Source organism: Scardinius erythrophthalmus (assembly GCF_964197995.2).
Source record: "Scardinius erythrophthalmus genome assembly, chromosome: 19".
Taxonomy (NCBI): Eukaryota; Metazoa; Chordata; class Actinopteri; order Cypriniformes; family Leuciscidae; genus Scardinius; species Scardinius erythrophthalmus.
In genome coordinates, this window is record NC_138239.1 from 13,391,118 (window position 1) to 13,410,971 (window position 19,854).

The window sequence follows — 19,854 nt, forward strand, 5'->3', positions numbered from 1 at the left end:
CCAAATGGACAAGCAGTTATTTTGAAACCGCTGCTCTCCTGTGGAAAGGCTCTGGCTCTCCAGGCTTTCCTCCCTTTGATGTTAAAAGTTTACAGAGGAGCTGCCTGAACTAGCCTTTAACCTTCACGCTGGAAAAAAGTCCTTTCTGATATCTTCAGCAGCTGAAATGCGGCACGGCATCTCGTTTCCTCGCTTTTCATTCAGGCGGACAGGATGTGTTTTGTCTGCCTATGAAAGAATCGCCGTCGTAGGCGGGAGAGGGAAGATGTGAGAGAGAATGAGAGGTAGGCTATGCTCCTGTCACTCACGGCACAGGAACCCTTAGAGACACAAGTGTGTGTGGACACAAACGCTCTGGCCCTTTAAATCACGATCAGGTAGACTGCACCTTATTCACCAAGACACAAGACCAGACACACACACACACAAGCCCTGCAGCCAGCCTACCTTCTGCGGACCTGAGTGGTCAGCTCACATTATACCAAAACAACACATCTGTGGAGCAACAGCAGGCACAAATGCCCCACAGGTTCACATTTGTTTGCGTTGAGAGTGAGAGCGTGCGCATATGCATGTTTTTGTCCGTGTGAAATGTTTCTTTTTTATATTATCCGTCTTTTTCTCACACATACACGCACACACACACACGCAAATGGCAATCTCATTCAACGCTATTGTTGCCCTGTGCAGGGACATTTGCCTACACGGCCGGTGTCGCTGACAGGTAGGTAATTGATAAGTAGAGGCCTGTTTTCAGAAAGGTCTGAGGGATGTAGTTGCATGTTTGATATGGCATCTTCTCCCATGAGCACCCAGACAAATAGCAGCCTTTTGTTCTTGCTGCTAGCCACCCATATACACATATATCAAAATGGCACCCAATGGCACAACCATTTGTTGTAAAGTGCTTGAATTTAATACAGAGGTCCCCCTCTACATATGAATAAGGGTCATTTGAAAAATTGATGCATCAATTTTCTTATTTTTCCAAAACATGTTTACTTTACACACAAAGAATGGGGGAAAAAACACATACAGACAATTCAATTCAACAATAGATATTCATATAAAATACGGGAATTGCTTTTGTTTGGTCCCTCACATTTTTTATTTTGTTAGTCAGCTTTATGACAGTAGCTACTTTTGAACGTTACGCTAGCACCTATTTCGGGTTTGTTGTTTTCACAGCTTTTAGACACACATACAAACACAATTCAACCTTCTGATTATACATATAAATTATGTGTGTAAAATGCTGTGCTTTTAGTCAGATTTACATCATTTTATTTGCTGAATGTTGTGCTAACTTGTTTTATGCACAACAAACACATATTGTACCAACACTGTTTAACCTCATGGCTATTCATGTAAATAGGCTATTTAAATGACTTGTTTTTATTTTGTTGTTCAAAAATAGCTACTTTCATAAAACTGACTTACGCTAGCACCTATTATCGATTATTTTCACAGCTTTGTTAGACACACAAACACAATTCAACCTTATGACTATTCTTATAAAATCTTGAATAAAATGCTTACATTGGTTTTGTGTCAGGTTTACAATACCTTATTAGCTACTTTTAAACGTTGCACTAGCTTGTTTTCTTTGTTTTTTTTTACCAGCTTTTTAAGCAATCAGCACATACAAACAGCTTGACCCTGTGGATATATAAAACATTTTTTATAGGTTTTGAATATTAAGAGTGTTGAATCTATTCATTTTACTAGCTGTTTTTGAACAATACATACATACAAACACAATTTAACCTCACTGAAATGAAATATTTGAAAATGGTTTTGTTGTATGCCTGAGGTCACTTACAGTTCTCTGTGTGTAAAATGCTATGCTAACTATATTTTGTTTGTCGGTTTTGCAACACTTGACTAGCTACTTTTGTAACATTATACTCGCACATTTTTCAGGGTTGTTTTAGACATGCAAACACAATTCTGCCTCATGGCTTTTCATATGAAATATTTAAATTACCTTTAAGTATGACTGACATTCCTCATGGTTTTCTGCAAATAAAAGGTTATGCTAACATTTTGTTTGTACGTTTTACAACACTTTTGAACGATATGCTAACACGTTTGTCAGGTTTTGTTGTTTTCAGTGTTTTAGCGCAGAACTCACTGGCCTGGAATCAGATTAAATCCAGATCAGTCATCTACGTGTGTGTGTTAGTTGTCAGTCGACGTTAACTGTGGCTGGCTAGCTTTGGTGAGGTACAGGCTAAGCCGGCGTGTCAGTGTCCGTGCTGAGGTTGGAGTTGGAGGGTTTTGGGGGCGGGGAGGGGGTTGAGTTGTTACCCATAGCCAACAGCTTGCTTAAGGGAAAGATCTGTCTGAAATTAGCCCTGTCACCCCTGGGAGACATGAAGGTGGGGATGGGATAAGAAATCCTGATAAAGAAAGGATCCTACACACACACACAGACTTGCAGTTCTGTATACCAGGCATCCAAAGTGATGAAATCCTTCGGCAGACAGAGCCAAACCGCCGCAGGGCTAGTTGAACCACCCAACATGATATCTGTCCACCTATCACAACGCAGCTCTCACCTGCAGCTTAACACTCCCATATTGTACACACACACTGCTCATACATATGCATAAGTAAAGCCTCTCAGTGTCAACACGCACTCGCCTTCGCACCGAGAGTGTGTGCAGGTGCTCACCTTGCAGGCACATGCGCGCTCTAGCTGCAAGGAAATTGCTGCCTCCAGCAACATCTCTGTTTGACCCTGGGGGCCGACCTCCTGCCGCGTCGCTACCTCCAGCCACCCAACTGTAAAATTATATCCACAGACAGTCAGAGAGACAGGGACTGGGCCTGACAGAGCACTGGCCTGAGACCAGAGCTGGGAATCATCCCTAACATGCTGGAGCTAAAGCACGCGGCAGTACGCAGCGTGAGGGGAACGAGAGCCGTATACCAGGACTGGAGAGTGCTTATTACACGACACTTAGAGAGATGCAGTTCACAGACGAGCTGATGCATGCGCCGCTGATCACACACACTCGCACTCAGAGAACGCACTTATTCACAAGAACATATACACTAGGATGATAATGCAAATACACACACTCATAAATACCTACATGCTCTTCACTCTGCGAAACCTTGCGTACTCTAAGCTAAGTGAGAAGGGCCATACGTGTGATGATGATGATGTAGATGGTAGATTCTCAGCCACTCATCCCTCATGTCTGCACACACAGATGGATGGCCTTCTCCACAGAGCGAGCTGCTTAATATACCTCATACCTCTCTTTGTTCCGTTTGTTTGGAGTGATACTTCTGTCTTTCGCCATCATGGTAGATTTGAGATTTTATAGTGGGGGAATATTTTTAAACAACAGTTCCAGGTCTTTAATCTGATTGGTCAGACTATTTATTATATCAGTACTGGAGCTTTTAGCGCTTTATGTACATGAAGTGTGTGTATACAGTATGTGGATGATGATTTAGAAGTATACATTTTTTTTTTTTTTGAGATTCAGAGTTTAGAGGACATGCTGAATGCATATTAGTTTCCTCACTGAACAATGAAGTGTTTTATTTGCTTTCATCTAAACTCAGAAAGCGAATTAGAGAGTAAGAGGGGGGAAATAAGAAACCTGCAGACGTAGGTTGGCAGTGATGGGATTCACCTTACGAATATGTAACATCTAATTCCTGCAGAAGGCAATTAGAGCTCGCCCAATTATTGTGCTGTGTTATAGATAGTGGCTGTCCTAACGAAGGCCGGAGTTTGGATTCTGACAGCAGTGGCTCTCCCCACCGTAACTCTCCGGGGACACGAGCAGCCATGGAAGCAAAATAACCAGACCTGCCTGTAGATATGAGTAGGCTAAAGTGTCTGCTCTCTCACTCTCTCTCTCTCTCTCTCTCTCTCTCTCTCTGTCTCACACACATACACACTGACATACATACTCATACATATAGAGTGCATGCTGCTTTTAGTCAGAGCAAGAGAGCAATTTAAAACTCAAAAGCCTGCCTCATCGCATCAAATCCCGCTTAAAATTCCTCCGCTTCTGTGCTGCAAACCCTTCAATGAAATATATAGCATGCTGGCCACTGTCACCATTATCATGACTGACACAGAACATGCTACAGGCAATGATCACAGTGGTCAGATATGCTACTGCGAAAAACACCTCATCAGCTAAACATCCCACATTATTTTCTCTTGTATAAGTCTAAATCAGTAGTTCTCAACTGGTGGATTGTGAGCCAAAAATGGGTGGATCTTTCTTGTTGACGTCAAAGGTCGTCAAACACTACAGTGTTTTGGTACTAAATTGGCACTAATAAAAAAAAAAAAATAACATTGTTGCATTTAGTTATCATTATCATAACTAAATGTATAAGTCTAAGTTGTATAAGTCTAAATCAGTAGTTCTCAACTGGTGGATTGTGAGCCAAAAATGGGTGGATCTTTCTTGTTGACGTCAAAGGTCGTCAAACACTACAGTGTTTTGGTACTAAATTGGCACTAATAAAAAAAAAATAACATTGTTGCATTTAGTTATCATTATCATAGTATTATTAGATAATAATAATAATAATACCAGAATTATTAGATTATTATCTATTATTATCTTTTAAAGCATAATATTTTAGAGACAGTTTTGTGTGATAAACAGTTTTGGTACTATATTGGGGACAAATTCAAATCTATAAGTCTTAAAGCAATATAATTTCAATATAAATGAAAAAAAAATTAATCTTTTAACATATGTTTTGCACTAGGAATGATAACTTGTAGCTCTCTCACTAAAGTCGTCCCAAGTGTCTCTGGAAAAAGATGGAGAGAGTGAACAAGACTACTTGGCTTGACGTCTGTCTCACCTTTTCTAGTTTCTTCTTTTCCGCCTTCCCATTTCTGCATTTTAGTTTTTTTTTTTACTTTCCTTACCACTTTCTTTATTTTTCTTTCTCCCTCTCTCTCATTCATTCTCTCACACTCCATCCCTTCCTCATCTGCCTTTCGCTCTCTCGCCCCTCTCTTCCTCTGACGGGGGGCATAAATCATCGTGCTGTCAGCGGGCGAGGCTCGCTGGATTATGCAACGCCGCCATTCATTTAGAGCCTGAGGAGAGGACCCGTCTGAGACCACCCTCCACCCACCACTCTTGCCTCCCCAAAATAGAGAGCTAGTGTCTTAAAGAGAGCTCTCAGGGGGGTGATATCATTATGCAGTCTCTCTCTCTCTCTGTAGTTTGCCCTACTTTATTCCTAGATAGCGCCTCTGTGTGTGCTTTTAAATGTCAGCATGGCAACTCTTTCTCAAAGCTGGTTTGTTTTTCTTCCAGGGTGCGATTGTGCTGCACCTTCAGTTTGAGGTTCCCCCCATCTCCCTGTTAAAGAACAAACAGTTGTCCATCTTCTCGCTAGCCACTGAGACTAATTCAGTCCTAGATATGTGGCTGACTCAGTTTCTGTGGAGCACAAAACCAACTTGACAGAAAAATCACTGTGCACAGCGCTGATGACTGTACCAGTATGATGGTACACCACATAAAGATGACATACGCTTTTGGTATAACTTCTTAAGTATGAAATGTCACTCAGAAGAAGACTTGCCTCTTCATCATCAAGGCGAAAGTGTGCACCATAGACAGTCACACTCTTCAGAACAGACCCATTTGAATATCATGACAGCCTCATTATTGTGTCATAACTGACTGGCAGGCCCTGCTTGATAGCTCTAGTGATGTGTATCACAGCATACACCTTCCTCCCTTACTCTCCGCATGCTTCAAGGGTTTAGAGGATGTTGCTTCACCTGAAATAGCCCTAGGTGGCACATTCGGGAATCGTCCAACTGTCCTATCTACCGCACCTGCTTAAAAACCCAAACTACTGGCCATAGCACTCCCCTCCAGGTTGGGTCTGGGAATGAAACAGCTGGGTTCGTAACCCTCCATCCCCCTCATCTCACACTCTTCTCCCTCCCCCGACCCTCTCTTACTATTTAGGAGATCCCCTCTGGCGCTGCCTAAAACGACACACATAATTAGGGCATTAACTCCTCTTAATTGCTGAGAGGTTTCTTTTTTTTTTCTGTGCAGAGACAGAAAGGTCATCTCTGTGCCTTTTCCACCTCCTCTCCAGCAGAAACAGAAGGCACAGTAGCTCAAATCCCTCCTCGACTCCTTCCTCCATTCTCCCCTGCCACCGCTCTTCCCTCCCCTCCAATCCCTCTGTTCTCCCGCTCCCTGGTTGCTCGCCATCCTCAACTAAATGACATCTTTAGGCATTGGAGTAACCCGCAGAGGATTGGTGGAAGTCCCTGTGCTGAATCGGAGGCAGAATGAGCATTGTGTGTTTGGACCCCAGCCAGGTGGGGGAAGATTTTACATGCTGCTGACTTTGGAGGACTCTTCCCATCCTCCTCCTCCACTCGTGCATTTCCCCTGTCTGCCACAACCACTTGTGGGCAGAGGGACAGCTGGAGGTCTGTGGTCTTTCGTTTTCCATACAGATCACTGGGGACACTTTGCTGACACTTTAATAAATGACGATTTCTCCCAGAAGGCAGCTTGGCACAGCCAAGGCAAATATTCTCATAATTAGGTGATGTATACATTCAGTGGCCACAAAAAGTATACTTGGACACTTAAGGCATGGATGATTTTGCATTACAATATCAAACTAAGTGTCATTTATGTGAAATAAATATAGAACATTTTCCAAGAAATTTTCAAAAAGAAATTTGTTAAGATATACAATATTTTTAGATACTTTTTGGTTATAAAACGTTAGTGAAATATATAAAATTATATTTGCATGCTAGATAACCTTTATTATTTATAACAATTGTGTTTATTCATTTATAAATGTATTATTATTATTATTTAGACAAAATATTGTGGAATTTTAATACTGAACATTTATCAGTTATCATCTATAACCTTAAAATAATTATTAGTATCACTAGATTTAGAATTTCAGTGCATAAAAATAAATAATCTCTCTAGTATATATTTTTTTTTTGCATTAAGTGTGATGTAGGTGTCCAAATACTTTTTTGGGCTCACTCTACATTAATGCAAACAAATGTTCTTTCCTCACTCCCAGCCGTTTGGTAAACAGCAGTGTAGTGTAGTATCCGAGAGGATATTGTGAAGTGCTCCCTGCAGAGCGCAGTAAACGTGTACTTCCACAGGCCCGGCAGACGCTGCTGAAGCGAGGGCCTTCGATTGAGCCTGTGATTGAGTGGCTCAGCAATAGAGTCTGGACCGCTTTCAGCATGTCCCTCATCACAAGCGCTTGCAGCCCACCGCCCGCAATCTCAGAGAACGTCTCCACTGGGATGCACATGCTGCCGTCTTGTCCAGCACCTGCTGACCTTTTAATGGCTCTATATGGGCTTTTGCAACCGCACCAATCACGCAGCTGGGCGACTGTCATGACAATGCAAGAGTAACATGTCGTTTTGAACGATATGACTCAATCAGCGCTCTGTACAGTGCAGTGGGCCATGGCCGCAGGCCGCGATTTGCCTGCACTGGCTCTCTCCGACTGCTTTGTTTTGGTAATTTGTGACCAATTTACTTACTGGGCTTCACTTGTGCATGAAGGCACCAGTCGGACTGGGCTCTTGGCTTCTCCGGTTCTGCGCCGCTGCCTGCAGACGGCAGGTTTTTTTTTTTTTTTTGCATAGACAGACCATGCTGAGCCCACAGACTGTGCTTTTCCAGTCGGCCAGGCTGATTTGGTTGCAGGGCAGGGTCTGGAATTTGGCAGGGGCCTGATGCCCGCACAGCTGGCGCGTTGAGAACGTCCTTATTTCTTTATGTCAGGAAGCAGGCCACTAGCGTTGCTACAACCCAATGGCGGCTGTTTGCCCTCACAAGGTGGAGAGCATCATCCTCTCTGTCCTGATTATCTTCACTTATTGGGAAACGACACCTTACACACATACACACACACACACACACACAGACTCGAGGCATGTGATATCCATGTCATCATACTCTATCAATCCATGTGGTCTGGTGCGATTGAGCAGGAGAATGCAGATGTGGAAGGCAGGGAAGACGGTTTCAGCGACAGATTGTTCTGTTATGAGCCCTGAGGGGGGATGGAGAGGCTAAATTTGGTGCAATGTGGAACTGCTGGCTTTGAGAGGCTTGATAATAGTAATCTATGAATGGTGGGAGCAGGCTCACAGGTGAGAGGAAGTCTTGAATTCCTATGTTGTAGTCAGCAAGGTGAACATGCATTCAGGTTCAACTGCGTTTCATCACCCTGGATGCAATGTTATTACTCCCAAACCTAGAGAATTAAAGGTAAACATACGCTTTAGTAGTCTTTGGACTTTTTCCAGACTTCCTAACACAGCTACTGCACTCAAATCACATTTTTTCTCTTTTAAACAAAATCAAATCTTTACCTTCGATACAAATCTTCTAATGTGAATCCTTAAATTCATGATTTGCCTTCACATCTGTTTCTTTATAAGCCAAGACAACACAACAGCGCAAGTCTAATTAGCATGAGTGTCAGCATGTACAAAAGCAATTGTCTAATTTGCTGTAAAATAGGTCACAGGCATTGAAACAAAGTATTATAAATGTATTTCTGTCCAGAGGTTTGTTACCACCAGGCACATCAGTACGCATCTGCTAATTTCTCATCCAAAAATAGTGTAGAAATGACCTGCTTAGTTTGATGCAGGGTGTTAATCTATCAGCCATATCCCCACAGATCACGTTGTTGTTGTTGGACACGTTTTTTTATGATGCTTACCATTTTCTGTTTTCTATGTGGTTGCTATTTAGATGTTCCTATGCGGTTGTTATTCAGATGCTTTTCTTCAAATTGAAGAACTGAACCTTCAGATTATGTGACAGCAGACCACATTAGCTATTATGCTACCAACACATATGAAAGATTATATTAATTAAACTTCTATGTGGTAAAAGTCTCTACACAACACAGGTCTCGAATGAGGAAAAGCACTGCTATGCACAAACACACACACACACAAACACGATTACAAACTGAGTATTATCCTCTCCCGGTACCCCAGGCTGTCCGGTACAGAGCTGTTAAAGCACTGATATGACTGACAGATGAAGTTTCTTTAGAAGAGTGTTTTTCTGTGGGTCATACCCCCGTCACTCAGCCGTAAACCCACACCACACTTACAGTTACCTCACCTAAATGTCTCCCAAAAATACACATACACACACACACATACTTGTATGTGGTTTCCGGGGCTCTACATAGGCGTAATGGTTTTTTATCCTGTAAAAACTGTATATTCTATCTCCCTTCACCCTACCCCTAAACCTACCCATCACAGAAAACTTTTGGCATTTTTTTAATTTCCAAAAATACTGTTTAGTATGTTTTTTAAGCTATTTGATTAACGTGGACACAGGAAGTTATACATGTCATTATACAATACACATTTGTGTCCTCATAAACCATATATACAAGAACATACACAAATACACAGTCAGACAGTCACCAAAGGTTTGGGAGTTTTTTGCACTTATATTGTGAGTATTCGCGTCTCAGTTTAAAAGACACAGTATCTTCTCCTGCCGTGATCACGAGCGATGAGCCAGTGCAGCCTTGACAATGTGCAATGCAAAATTAATGTCAGCTGATTGCAAAGCATTTCATTTACTCATTGTCTTTAAATTGCTTTGGGCTAATTACATGGCACAAGGCCTAAGTGTACTGATTTTATTTTATTTTATAAGTGCTGATGAGGTGAATTCAACGCCTATATATAACAATATCTTCAGATATTTTTTAGAGCGGTGAGTTGGAAGGAGAGAGATGTCAAGCTATTTTTTTATTTTAATTGTGACGTGATTTAAGACCTAAATATGTAATGTATAGATGTACAGCAAATTCGAAATGCTGTTTTGCATTCATTTTTATTTTTTAACATTATAGTTTATTATTATAATTCATGTAAGTATGTATAATAATGGCCAGTATCACACATTCTTCTTCGTTTTACATGTTTAAATTTAAATAAATACATTAAAGAATAATAATTCTATTATTCTGCATATAAAATAGTCTACATATTTACATATATAATAGTTGTATATACTTAAATTTAAATAAATATTATATATATATATATATATATATATATATATATATATATATATATATATATATAAAATTATTATTTTATTATTCTTATTATTGTGGTCCAATGTAGTCTCTAGTTTAGGATTTTTTATATATATATTATTCATTAATTTATTAAAAAAAATGTTTTTTTACTTTTACCTCTTTGTCTTTTATTGCATTTCATAATTAGGTTTTGATGATATTAGCGTACATAATTCAGTTCACATTTTGAGTCCCACTTATGTACTATGGAAGAAAAGAAATCAGAAAAGGCTCAGATGCGGTTTCTGTCGTTTGAAGGGTTGAATGAACACACTAGGCATGGTGAAGTGGCAATTACCCACTCATCTCCCACTGACCGACCTGAAGCAACCTGCAGGCCGTTTGCTGCCCGTCCCTCCTTCCTTACAACACCATCAGTTTCCCCACTGCCCCATATTAACCAGCGTGGCCCAGCCCCCAGCACCATCCTGTGCTCCGCTCTAATGCAATCTCCACCATCACCCACTGCCTTTCAGCACTGACGCCCTTCCATAGTGACACATACCATATCAATCTTACAGCCCCTGATAGACTATGACCTGCCACCGAAATCTGTCTGTCCCGGTCATGTTGAAAGCTTATAAATGTTTTACACATTTTTGAAGGGGACACTTTTTTGGATAATTCATTCCGTATGTGTATAAGGAATGTGTTGAAAGTGTATCTGAGTGATATGTGGTCATAAGTGTTAACTCATTTTCATATCTATCACTGTTCAACCCCTAAGGGTTAATTTTGTTACTCTCATCGCCCATCATATTACCCATGCTCAACATCTAAACCTCTACAATTCTTCCACCCTCAGAAGACACCCACTGTCTGTTATGATGATGTATCAGAAGGCCTCCATTGGATCAGTTAGGCCGAGGGGAGTGCTAGCACAGCAGGGAACGCTGTTACGTGTGAAAGTGTCTGAATGCAGCATCGGAGGGCTCGGCCCGAGACACACGACTGATGAGACTTTAATTAGATCATTTAGAGGCGAGGAATTGTTCAGGCAGAGAGAGGCCTTGTTAATGCAGTCATACAGCTCACTAAGTAGTTTTTTCCTCGGCACTGATTTTCCTCAGGTAATGACCAAGCCTACCGCACACAAACACAGACAATGGAATCAAATTCACCAAAAAGGCTTTGAGGATTTGGCATGAGCATTATAAAGCATGTTATCTATCTATCTATCTATCTATCTATCTATCTATCTATCTATCTATCTATCTATCTATCTATCTATCTATCTATCTGTCTATCTGTCTATCTGTCTGTCTGTCTGTCTGTCTGTCTGTCTGTCCTTTCTTGTCTGTCTCTAGATTTGTCTTTCTTTCTATCTGTCTGTATGCCAATCATGTTTTTCTGATGGATTTATTTATATATATATATAAATATCATCATATACCATTATTATCTACCTAATTAGGTAGATACTAGAAGCAGATGGTGTCAGGGCTTTTTCTATAAATTTAAATATCTTAAATATTTGTAAAAAAAAAAATAAATAAAAAATTATATAAACATATATTTATGTATTTTTGTAACTATTTTTGTTGATGGTTTAATTTGAAAGCTTTTCTTAAAAAAAAAAAAAAAAAGCATAGTATAGGACAGTATATGTCATCATAATGGCTATATAAACCATAACAAAAATCAGTATCATCCTAAATGTTCAGTTCAAACAATCAGCGCATCCCAAGAATTTATAAAAGAATATGAAAAGGAGATCGAAACAAAGAAAAAAAACCTGTGAGATTTTGTAGGTGAACCGTCAGGAATAGACAACGTGGTTGCCACATCAGATCACAAATTATATTGTACTTTGACAGATTGTAGCCTTGCTTTACAAGTGCAGTTACATCTCATTTGTCACTGTTTGATCTGTAAGTGTGGCTACAGGAAAGGATGGCCCTCCATCTTACCAGCAATTTAATGGCTGGGAGACGGACGACGGCGACAGCCACCTGCCCACAGACCACAGCGCTGATCTGTTCTCATTTACTCCACCATCAGGCCAGATGAAGGCAAAAAATCACTCCTTTTGATCCTGCAATGCTGGCCAGCACCTCCCCTGGCCCATATCTCACCCCTACACACACCATTTTCTGCCTCGGCTTTTGCCCACCACTTGGATGTCTCTAAATTAAACAGGGACCTCAAATGTAAACACAATTATGCTTCTTGATTTTGTGTTGATACATTTGTCTCTAAAGCCCTGTTCAGACAGAACTAGTTCTCCCCGGTAAATTTGTTTCACAGATATACTTGATGATTTTAATCCTGCTCGAATTAAACACTTTCTTGCACAACCCTGTTAAAAATGATCAAGCAAATTAACTACAGTTTTTCGGCTAACTCTGGTGTCCTCTAATCCCATTGGGATAGGAATGTCTGATTGCATTTTTTTCACAACGTTCGTAATTTATTTAGATTATTGTTAATTAGTGTAACTAAAGCTATGTTTCTTATTTTTGTTATTATTTAATTTTTGCTTTCATCTCCATTTATTGTTGTTGTCACTAATAATTTATCAGTATTGTTGTTGTTTGCTTTCATTTACATTTATTATATTACTATTATATTTAGCTTTTTTTATTTATTATCCCCGTTATAACCGCTAACCACCGTAATCATCATAATCATCGAGGGTATTAGTCCAGAAAAAGACGTGGGCCAAGGGGGGCATGTAGAGATGTTGAAAGAGTCTCAGTCCATTGTGTGGTGTTAATTCGCTCTGCTCTGCTTGCTCCTGGGCAGACCGGAGGCCTGAGTAAATTCAGTTTGAACACGGCACATTGTCTAAACATATCGGCCTGCCAATCAGTCACCCCGAGCCCTGATAAGAGCCGTCTTGTATTATTGAATCAACAATAGGGCGGCTCTGCCGGCAGGAAGATAACGCTCGCTTATTTCTCTTTAAGTCTCGGCAGAAGAAAGGCGCTGTCCACATCCACCTCATATAACTGCCTCAATTACCATAAAAACCACTGCCGTGCCCATCCTCACACATGCCTCTGCTGCTGTGACGGAGCTCTGCGTACGTGTGTGTGTGTGGAGGGAGAGGGCCATAAGATAGCACTGTGTTTCCAATTATGAATTTCAACATTTCAATCATTTGGATGACATTCCATCAGCACTCGCCACCCCCCTAAAATTTCCCTGTCCTTTATACTGGGGATCCTGGATGAAAGATGGGTCATAATAAAATTGTGCTCAACTCTGAACAGCCACGACTCGATAACCAATAACAGCTTTACACAAGTGACACCATTCCACTCACGGATGCCTATTCCATCACTCCAGTTGTGTTTTTTCCCCTCGCAAAGCAAGCACTAACATGTCAATTTGACCTAGATGCCGATCCCCCCACCCGTCTCTCCAATGTACAATGCCGTTTGAAGTGGGAAATCCGATGGTGATCCAATCAGAAGTGCTTCCAATATCGGCAGTCAGCAATATTCCTCCGCCCCAAAATGATCGCCGTTCATCACTTTGTCTATTAAGTCAGCCAAGCATTTGGCAGGTTAGCAACAAAGCCCCGAAAAAAACACAGCTAGCCACGCAAGCCAGCTTCTGTGCCGAAATATCACAGTAAATTTGTCCGCATCAGTCAATGCCCACTCACTAGCTTCGGCCCACTGCAGTCACATGACCGTGGCACCTACAGTTCGCTTCTCTCTCATTCTCTTTTAAAGTAGTGTTGAGAATGGACAGGGCATGACACAATAATTAAAGTAAGTAGATAGCTCAGTAATTCTCTCTGGATTTTCTGTGGACAATGAGCAGGGCTCCCCCTCTCCTATCTCTTTATTTTCTCTGTGCATCTCTTTTTTTCCCGACTCTGGATCTGCCTGTGTGTAGGGAGAGGCAGCCAAGCACCGGACACATTTCATTAGGATCACCCACTCCTGCTCCTCTTTTAATATTTGAAGGCTCATTTGTTAAGTGGGAATGGTCTTTTCTCCTTGTCTTTTCCCCCCTTTTTGTGGGCTTTGGAAATATAATTTTCAATTTTTAATTTGATTCATTTAGATTAAAATCATTAATCAGGACTGAAAGTGAGTTAATTTTCTGGAAAATAAATGAGCTTGTTCGGATGGCTCTTTATTAAGTAAGAGTTGTGTGCAGAGGGGTGGGCGGTGATGGAGGAGGGTCTCTTTCAGGTACTATAGGATCCCAAAATTAACATAGTGAGAGAGATATGGTACATTGTGAGCTTTTCTTGGGATCCTGTGCATATAGATGTCTATACCGTATTCTATCTAACTTACAGATATTCATATTAAAACTGAAAAAGTCCTAATTTAAATAATAGTATGTAGAAATTAGTGCTGGGCAGCGATTAATATAATAATGTTTACAGAATATATGTGTGTGTACTGTGTATAATTATTTTGTATATATAAATACACATACATGCATGTATATATTTAAGAAACATTTGCATGTATATACTGTGTGTATACTGTATGTATATATATATATATATATATAGAGAGAGAGAGAGAGAGAGAGAAATATTATATTATGTAGAAATATGAAGACGCCAAAAACAACAAAAGGCAGCTGAAATGAAACTCATTTTACGCCTGTAATGTGACTTATTTTTTATCCTTTTTCAGGAGCATGTTTGGAAGAAAAGGCAGTTCTAAAGCTCTAGTCATTCACATGCATGTTATTCATGTAAATCCACTCACCTGTGATGTGACTCTTTTTAGGCTTTTAGCAGCTTAGTGAAACTGCACTCATAAGATTAATTTCTTTCATATGGTTTTTGGTTTTTGAGTTGCTGTGATAATGTCTTTGGGGAGGGATGGGCCCTTTATTCTTTGCTTCTAGAATGTGTCGTTGACTTGTGTCCACTGTTTAATCGAAACAAACTGCTAACGTCCTTTTTCTGAACACACAATGGCACACACACTCCCTCACACCAAACCTGACTTGTTTGTCAAGATGGTCACGTCTGTTTACTTGCTGATGGTCAGCACATTTTCAAAGAATGCAAATCCTTGTCAAGGGCTAAGCCGAACACGAACAAAAATCTTTCACCGTCAAAAATTCAAAGCATCACTTCTGATATTCCAGAATTCAAAGTACCACCCTCAATGTTTAATTTCTGTAGCTGGCCAATCAAAAATAATGAACCCAGACGGTATTCTGAGTTTGTTTGTTTTTTGGTTTTTCTGTTTGGGAATTTGAACATTTCAAAGCTTAAGACAAATACTGTCAATATTTGCTCCTCAATGTAATTACGTTACGGAGAAACTCAAGGGGAGACGATTGTGCCAGGGGAGCAGGGGGGAATTTAACAGGCTTAAACATCAGAAAATCAAATAGAAATCCACATTTTATGCATGAATAGCACCACAGTGTGCACTTGTCCCACAGCTTAGCGACCAACATTTACAGCGGCAGAGAAAATAAATTCTCATTGGATTAAGAGGGAGATTCAGATGACAGTGTGTGTCTACCCCCTCTCTATTCCTGTGCTCTCTCTCTCTCTCTCATCGTCCCGGTGAAGATTTAATAATTCATTCCTGTAGATCTCAGGGGATCTGGCAACCAGCAGTCCTGTTGCTTTCCCATGTTCATTTGTCCGAGGCCCATTTGCATCTTGTGTGTAAACTCGGCCGTTTGCAATTGGGATTCGCTCTTTTTCTCAGAATGGGGTGTCCTGCTTGCTGAGCTGGCCTCAGCACACGGGACACGCTTTGTTTTGCCCTTTGCCATAGGTCACAGTTATTTCCACTTAAAAGCTCACAGCATTAATGGAATAGACTGGAGGAGGATGTGTGCTTCGGTGGAATAGGGCTGCTGACTTTGACTAAAACAATTTGGTCCCCCTTGGATTTAGCTAAAGTGAACCAGCAAGAATATGTGAATGAAGCTGGGTTGTCATTTTCTTATGGCAATGCTTTTAGAATATCTACTTTACAAGAGAGAAAGAGTTATGATGAACATGTTAATGGAGTTTGGCAGCTTAGTAGATTCTGGTACTTTTACACTGTGTTCATTTCTGTCAGTGCCTAATGACTGTTAAATATGCTTTTTTAGAGAAGAGGAGCACTAGGGTCCAATATTAACACCCATCGAGAGCCAAATGTGAGTACAAAATGTATTTGGCAAGTAAATAGTACAGAGTTACCAGTTGATAGTACCTTCTCAAGGAACTGGAACAGGAACTGGTTTAAAAGGGAACTACAACGCATTCTCATCCTTGGGCGTCATATACTGACGCTTTTGACATTTCGTCTACATCGAACGCACATGGCACCCTTTAGCGTCAATATGAGACGCACAGAGCTTTGTTGGGTTATGGGTAGGTTTAGGTCTGGTGTAGGGTTAGGGTTAGACCGCTAGGAGGCGCCTTCTGGCCCATTTCTATCTGCGTCTCATATTGATGCTAAAGGGTGCCATGTGCGTTCGATGTAGACGAAATGTCAAAAGCGTCAATATATGACGCCCTAGGATGAGAACGGGCTGGGAACTATGCAGGTTTTTTTAGCTCAATTTACCTTAACTGAACAGCTTTGGAGTCATTGGAATGGTTGTATGACTTTTTTCGGGTTGAATGGTGGCCGTCTCGCTTCCCTCTAGCGCCTGTGAGCGGGAAAACCACCCTTGCAACTTTGGGCCGGCTGGCACATGATATTAGGTCTCGCGATGTAACGAATTGCTTTACGGCACTGCTCACATATATTTATATGCTAGCCTTCTGTGTATCATACATACCTCAGAGGACATGGCTCCGTGCGTCTTTGAAAACAAATGCACATGACCAGAGGGAGAAGATGGGAGGGGGGAGAGTCGTTTTTACAACTATATTATTGCAAACATACACGGTGATTCAGAGACGACGAAGTATCTGAATTAGAAAAATATCTGTTGTGACATACACATAGTATTGACCTTTACTTTAGATAAAATTATCCTCAGAAACATAAAAAACATATGTGAAATATTCATTGTGTTTTGTAGCCAAAACAAGTAAATAGCAGGTTAGGAATTATTTATAGTCTGTAGTTTTCTCCAACCATTGGCATGTGTGGTATTAATTTTGGACTCTGATAAGCATTATCGCTACTATTAAAATATATCAATAATTCATATACTATATGACACAATAGTAGAGTGGTTTTACTGGACTATAATGTTGTCCACAGTAATCATAGTAAGTAAATCAGATCAACATTCTCTCCTTCTCATGTTTGCTTTGGTCAATGTCTCATTTTCATTGTAGACATACTGTTGATGGAAGATCTATTCTGGTAGTTAGATTTAGCTGGTCAAGTGCTTGTTCCTATATATATTCATCAGAGAGCAAGCTATACTCTTGTGATACATAGCACCTGTAAAAAGAAACTGAACTATCAGCACACGTTTGACGTTCCTGTGAACACTTAAGCCTTTGTTGAGTGGACGCGGCGTAGTGTTTATGCGTGTCAGCTGTGAGAAATTTGGCTGCCGTATTCACTCTTCAGTTCCCCATCAGCCTTGGCCAAAACAACAGTCTCCTTGCCTCCTTAGTGTGTCTGCACGCATGCTGTTGACTACTAAACAAGAATAGGTGTAATATAATGACGTAAGTTCGAGACATCAGAATTCTCTGGGCACGTCTGATTAATTAGTCTTTTTTTAAAGTGGCACACGTTGCTGCTAGTTTGATTGTTTCTCTCACACTTCCCCGTAAATTTCTGCAGACGCCTTGCAGGATTCCACGCCACCTATGAAATTCAAAACAAGCCTTGTAAGAAGTTTACGGTCATCTGTGGGTCCTAATAAAAATGTAGGGGGATGTGCGGAGAGGATAGTAGGATAATTTAAAACGAGGGAAAAGGGATTTCACCATGAAGCAACTAGTCTATTTGTCATCTTAATTAAAACAGTAAAATCTTGTAATCTACTGGGGATTTACAACAGTATGAAATGAAATCATCTTTCTCCACCTCCTTTTGTTCCGAATGCTTGCATGAAATCTGAGCCATTTGCTGTGAAAATCTTTACCAGCATTTCATGTCATTGTCCACATTAGTACTAATGTATGAAGTTAATCAGAAATCACAGAACATACAAATAATACTATTTGTGAGCTTCAAGCTGTTAGCAGAGGAACATTTAAAAAAAGAAAATAAATGTATAATGAATAAATTATAGTGCATACTTTTCTGTCATTTAAAGGAGCCTCTTATTTAAAGGGACAGTTCACACAAAAAAAAATAATTCTGTCTATGCTCACCCTCATGCCGTCCACACCTGCATCAATTTCTTTCTTCAGTGGAACATTAAAGGAAACATTTTTAAAAGGTCCATGCTTGTCTTTTCAGTACAATGAAAGTGGATGGGGACTGGTGCTGTCAATCTCCAAAAAGAACAAAAACTAAATCACAAAAGGTTATATTCTTCTCATACACTCTCTTAAGGCAAATGATAGCTTTGTGTGTGCAAATGACTGAAAATTAAGTCATTATCAATAGAAAATCTTACCTTGAAGCTCCAGTCTCCATTTACTTTCAGTGTATGGAAAAGGGCAGCTTGGACAATCTGCTATAGATCTCCTTTCATGTTCCACAGAAGAAAAAAGTCCTACAGATTTCAAAAGACATAAGAGTGAGTAAATGATGGCAGAATTCTATTTATTTGAATTTTTTGGGTTGAACTGTCCCTTTAAATGAACTCTTATTGACTTGTCATCCTTTTTAAGGAAACCCATAACATTCACATAAACTGAACGGTAAGAGCTATTTGGTCTGTTTTGAGACTGTAACAGAGTGGTTTTGGCCATGTTCATCCCATGAAGCAATGTAATTCATCAAGATCATTCCACATGGACCCATAGATACGCCGTCAAACAAACAATCAGCAGCTCTTTGTATCTGCGCCTGTGTGAAACCTGACCCAGCGGGGCATCATGTGCAGCCAGGCGCCTGCTTGCTTTACAGTCATGTGGCGATAGAAGGTCTATCAGCAGACGGATGTACCCCGATGGTGTAAAGCCACTCTCGCCGTTTGTGGAGGGTAGCGATCGCCCCCGGGTCGGCATCCTGTAGCCGCATCTTAATCTTAACCATATAAGAGAAGCCACAAAGCTGGCTGCAAATCAGTTACAAAGGGTAACTTATTCCAATGTTGTTTGTTTTGAGCATGTTAATCCTGGAACGATTCTCCTTCAGCAATGAGGGTGGCTCTCCTAATAATAGACAGCTTCTTTTAGGGTTGTGCTGCAGTAATTCTTCATCTATTTCTAGTGCAGGCCTACAAAGATGATGAGCTTAGATGCAAAACGTTTAGTTATACATACAAATCACAGTTATACATACTCAATTCGTTGATTTTGGTGTCATTTGCACTTCTTGTTCTAGAACCAGGTAAAGTCAACCAATCAGGCTATAAAAGAGCTATAAATCTGACCCGCATTAATCGGGATGGAAAATGCAGGTTTCTTGGAGGAGCGAGATATGAGATGCCGTACGGGACTGCAGGTGATGCTATTACAAGCATGTCTGTAGCAGTGAATTAGCCCAATAAACCCTGCAGTCCAAGCACCCGGAAAAGGGCAGTGTCCGGTTTCTGGCTGGGGGGTCGGTCTTGTTAAGATGAGAGGCTGTCAACATGTGAGAGTCGTGTGTTGTTGCATATTTCGGGTGCTGGCATCGAGGAGGTTATGCTAGTAATGTGACATCTTTTTAAGACCGCCATTCTCGTGTAAAA

General features: G+C 40.5%; 1 protein-coding gene across 7 annotated transcripts in view; it reads left to right on the forward strand.

The window, feature by feature from the left end:
* esrrga (estrogen-related receptor gamma a) overlaps positions 1–19,854 on the forward strand; it is a 168,852-nt gene that overhangs the window by 117,667 nt on the left and 31,331 nt on the right. The window lies entirely within an intron of this gene.